This window comes from Bubalus bubalis, chromosome 12 (assembly GCF_019923935.1).
Source record: "Bubalus bubalis isolate 160015118507 breed Murrah chromosome 12, NDDB_SH_1, whole genome shotgun sequence".
NCBI classification, from domain to species: Eukaryota; Metazoa; Chordata; class Mammalia; order Artiodactyla; family Bovidae; genus Bubalus; species Bubalus bubalis.
This window is the reverse complement of record NC_059168.1, coordinates 19,701,334-19,706,754: the sequence shown is the minus strand read 5'-3', so window position 1 is coordinate 19,706,754 and position 5,421 is coordinate 19,701,334. Positions and strand designations below refer to the sequence as shown.

The 5,421-nt window shown below is 42.2% G+C and overlaps 1 non-coding gene across 1 annotated transcript; it reads left to right on the top strand.

Annotated features, from left to right (window-relative positions):
- Positions 1 to 5,017: 5,017 nt before the first annotated feature.
- TRNAS-GGA lies at positions 5,018 to 5,089 on the top strand. Its single transcript has one exon. It is a non-coding gene; the product is annotated as a tRNA-Ser (tRNA).
- Positions 5,090 to 5,421: the final 332 nt, after the last annotated feature.

Genomic DNA, 5,421 nt, shown 5'->3' with positions numbered 1-5,421 from the left:
AAGGGAAGCATCAATTGATGTACAGAAACAGAATTCCCTGGTGTTCCAATAGTTAGGACTCAGCGCTTTCACTGCCGGTCTCTGGCTTGGATCCTTGCTTGGGGGAATAAGATCATACAAGCTGCACAGAGCGATTAAAAAACAAACAAACAACCACACACAGAAACCTTATCTGGTGATTAAGAATAAGGATCTCAGAGCTAGACTTACCCAAACTCAGTTCTCTCTCTCACTTGCTATGAGACCCTGCATGAGATTACATTTCCTGTGTCTCAATTTCCTCATTCCTATAAAATGGAGATAATAATTTTTACCTCATGAAATTATTCTGGATATTCAGTAGGCTGACACAAATATAGCACATGCCTGGCTCAGATCAGTTCAGTTCAGCTGCTCATTCGTGTCCGACTCCTTGAGACCCCATGAACTGCAGCACACCAGGCTTCCCTGTCCATCACCAACTACTGGAGCTTGCTCAAACTCATGTCCGTCCAGTCGGTGATGCATCCAACCATCTCATCCTATGTTGTCCCCTTCTCCTCCTGTCTTCAGTCTTTCCCAGCATCAGGGTCTTTTCTAAGGTCAGTTCTTCACATCAGGTGGCCAAAGTATTAGAGCTTCATCTTCAGCATCAGTCCTTCCAATGAATATTCAGAACTGATTTCCTTTAGGATGGACTGGTTGGATCTCCTTGCAGTCCAAGGGACTCTCAAGAGTCTTCTCCAACACCACAGTTCAAAAGCATCAATTCTTCAGCACTCAGCTTCCTTTATAGTCCAACTCTCACATCCATACATGACTACTGGAAAACTCATAGCTTTGACCAGATAAACCTTTGTCAGCAAATAGGTTTCTAATAAATGAAAACCCTGCCATAACACTCAAATGGGAATCCCAAATTTTCTAATTCTTCACAATATTCTATCATGTTACAGCAAGGTAATGAAATCATCCAGGTGAACCTAAATAGCTACGTAATTGATGGAAATTCTAGGAGCCAATCATCAATCATATCTTTTTCAAATTTCCTTCATTGATGGGTGTGTTTTCATGGGGATTTTATTGCCCTAAGAGTATAACCAAGGCTCCACATTTTCTCTCTTCCTGCCCACTTCCTCTTCTTGTTTTTGCAGTTGCATCAAAGTCATTGTATGAAGTTTCTGATCTAAAATATTGGATGTAGGTGTTTTTCCAGGAAATTTGTTAACTCTTTCTGTTTATAGATGGATTAAAATTTTCTACACGAAATGCCAGGCTGGATGAAGCACAAGCTGGAATCAAGATTGCTGGGAGAAATATCAATAACCTCAGATATGCAGATGATACCACCCTTAGGGCAGAAAGTGAAGAGGAACTAAAGAGCCTCTTGATGAAAGTGAAAGAGGAGAGTGAAAAAGTTGCCTTCAAACTCACCATTCAAAAAACAAAGATCATGGCCTCTGGTCCCATCACTTCTTGGCAAATAGATGGGGAAACAATGGAAACAATGACAGACTTTACCTGGGCTCCAAAATCACTGCAGATGGTGACAGCAGCCATGAAATTAAAAGACGCTTCTCCTTGGAAGAAAAGCTATGGCCAACCTAGGCAGTGTATTAAAAAACAGAGACATTACTTTGCAAAAAAGGTCCATCTTGTCAAAGCTATGGTTTTTCCAGTAGTCGTGTATAGATGTGAGAATTGGAACATAAAGAAGGCTGAGTGCCAAAGAATTGATGCCTTTGAACTGTGGTGTTGGAGAAGACTCTTGAGAGTCCCTTGGACTGAAAGGAGATCAAACCAGTCAATCCTAAAGGAAATCAATCCTGAATATTCATTGGAAGGACTGATGCTAAAGATGAAGCTCCAATACTTTGGCCACCTGATGCCAAGAATGGACTCATTGGAAAAGGCCCTGATGCTGGAAAAGACTGAAGACAGGAGGAGAAGGGGATGACAGAGGATGAAATGGTTGGATGGCATCACTGACTCAATGGACATGAGTTTGAGCAAGCTCTGGTAGTTGGTGATGGACAGGGAAACCTGGCATGCTTCCAGTTCATGGGGTTGCAGAGTCGGACACAACTGAGCGACTGAACTGAACTGATATCTGTCCTATGACACTGTTAGTGATCTGTTCCAATCTGGAATTCCCTTCATCTGGTACATAGTTGGTGTTTCATAAATGTTGCTACCTTTATTTTCCTAGTTCAGGATTGAGTCAACCAGCATAGAGCTAAATACACACAACATAGAAATCAAATGGGACTATTAGGTTCAGAGATACATTCTATAGGAGGCTCATGGGGCTTGCACAGAAACACAAGTGTAGCTGGCAAAGACTCTTGAGAGTTCCTTGGACAGCAAGATCAAACTGGCCAGTCCTAAAGGAATTTAACGCTGAATATTCGTGGGAAAAACTGATGCTGAAGCAAAAGTTCCAATACTTTGGCCACCTGATGTATAGAGCTGACTCACTGGTAAAGACCCTGATCCTGGGAAAGATTGAATACAAGAGGAGAAGGGGTGACGGAGAATGAAATGGTTGGATGGCATCACCGACTCAATGGACATAAGCTTGAGCAAACTCCAGGAGATAGTGAAAGACAGGAAATCCTAGTGGGCTGCATGGAGTCGCAAGAGTCAGACATGACTTAGCAACTGAACAACAAGTGTAGCAGATGTGTCATTTTAATGCTATAGCTGCTTCTGATCCTAACCCACTAGCAGCACTCTATTTTTTTCATTCCAAAGTAGACTAGATGTTCACTTCATTGACGGTAAAGAAACAGGGGCCTAAATAAATGATTGCTTACTTTTATATCCCAGTCACTGTACTAGAAGCTTTCTTTATCATTTCTATAAATCCTAGAATAAACCACTTCTGTTTTACACATGACATAACTGAGGCTTGACTGGTTTAAGGTTGTAGATGAAGTGTGGAATAATGAAGCCAGGAGTCCAATCCACACAAGATTTTGGTCACGCAACCTCTGTTGTGTACATTATACCATATCACTTCTCAATGTTTGTGGGCTTAGAAAGGGCAACTCTTTAATTTATCTTCCAAATGGAGAGACTTCTAAGAGTGAATGTGGCAGGATGATAGGCATAAATCAGAACTCTGCTGGGCACACTGAAGTGAAGGATTACCCTAATCTGAATTATCAACTATCAATTATCAAATATTCAAGCAATATTTCAAAGCAAAGAGATATCAAGAAAGGAGATGAAAATCTGTGGCATGCTGAATGCTGGCCAAATAGACTCTCTGCAAAGGAAGATGTGATCCTGATTTTAGGGAAAATAACTGGGACATGATCTACTTCCTCACTACTCACTGGATCTGCAGACCAGCAACAGCCCCTCAGACCTACTGCATTTGAATCTGCCTTTTAACAAGATGTCCTGGTGATTTACATGCACATTAAACTTTGAGAAGCACTGTTCTACAGGTCTGTAAACTTGCTTACCATCTGAGTAACATGGAAATTTAAAAAATTCAGGGGTGCATCACCCAAGATCCTAATTCTGTGGAATTTGGGGTGAAGCCAAAAATCCACATTTTAAAAAAGCCCTCCATGAAAGCCTCGAGAACAGGCAGATTTGGGGCTCACAGATCTAGAGCATCCAATGTAAACAGCAACCAAGTTTTCACCAGGAATCATACAAAGTTAATATGAACAGCTTAAGAGTCATTGTATTTACATTTTTATCAAGAAATTTATCTTTTTTCAGCCAAAAAAATCCTTTGAGAGATAGATTCCATAGTAGGAAAGTATGTTAGCTGAGGAATTTTCAATGAAATGAAGCAAAGCATAATATTCCCAAAGAAGGCCTTCCAGCTCCTGGAACAAACTCACACAGCCCTAAGTGTGCCCAGACACAGACACAAACAAAATGAGACCGAGAAGATAACCAAATGTTGCTTCCCAATACATTCACAGCCCTGTGGCCATAATTACTTGGTCTTCGTGAGAACATCTGTTCCCCTAGGCTCATCCCGAGGCCCAGAGTTATGTGCACAGTCTGTTTCTGTGTCATTTCTTCGGGTGTTGTCCCACATCAGAAGCGAAGCCTGAATGATTACAGACACTTTGCTGTGTTTTACGGACTCTTCCACCTACGTTTCTTTTTGGCAGTCAATTTGTTGTTAAATGTCTAATGAGTCTTTAGTGAAGCAAAATCCAGGCATCAAGCTTCAGTGACTAGATTGAATCTAAAAACTCAGATCTTATTCTATGGTGAAAAGATAGGGCAGCATATTCACAAACGATGTAGTCCAGACTCAGGACAAAAAGTCAAGGTCATGTTCACATTCAAACTCTGAAATAAAAACAGTCCAGAGAAGCAACATCACACAGAAGGCAAGAAGACAGTGCTGATGACCTGGCCTTCTGAATCAGGTCCAGTGATAGATTTCCTACAACTCCTGTGGCCTTTCCAGGTGGCGCTAGCGGTAAAGAACTCACCTGCCAGTACAGGTAGATGTAAGAGATGTGGGTTCGATCCCTGGGTCAGGAAGATCCCCTGGAGGAGGGCATGGCCACCCGCTCCAGTATTCTTGCCTGGAGAATCCCATGAACAGAGGAGCCTGGCAAGTTAAAGTCCACAGGATCACACAAAGTCTGACACGACTAAAGCAACTTGGCACGCATGCACAGCTCTTTTTGAAGAAAAACTGTAAACTGTAAGTCTCTCAAGTGTAGAGATTCCATTGTTTCTATTCTCTGCCTTTTTGACATATCATATCATTACTTCTACTGGTTACTTTTTCAGTATTTTATAGTGAAAAGAAAGGACAATAAACATCCGAGTCATCATGGTCTAGATTCAACAATCATTAACATTCTGCTTTATTTGTCCTATTATTTAAATTTCTGTTGAAATTTCCACATGAGTTGTGGACATCATGACTCTTCGTTACCAAATACGTTAGCTTACTTCTCTTGAGACTAAGCTCTCATACATAACCATGATATTACTAAAACACTGAAGAAAACTGGCAAAAATAATTCCCTAATATCACCTTAGGGCTTCCCTGGTGGCTCAGAGGTTAAAGCGTCTGCCTGGAATGCAGGAAACCTGGGTTCGATTCCTGGGTAGGGAAGATCCCCTGGAGAAGGAAATGGCAACCCACTCCAGTACTCTTGCTTGGAGAATCCCATGGAGGGAGGAGCCCGGTGGGCTACAGTCCACGGGGTCACAAAGAGTGGTACACGACTGAGTGACTTCTGCTGCTGCTGCTAAGTCACTTTAGTCATGTCTGACTCTGTGCGACCCTATAGATGGCAGCCCACCAGGCTCCCCCGTCCCTGGGATTCTCCAGGCAAGAACACTGGAGTGGGTTGCCATTTCCTTCTCCAGTGCATGAAAGTGAAAAGTGAAAGTGAAGTCGCTCAGTCGTGTCTGACTCTTCGCGACCCCATGGACTGCAGCCTA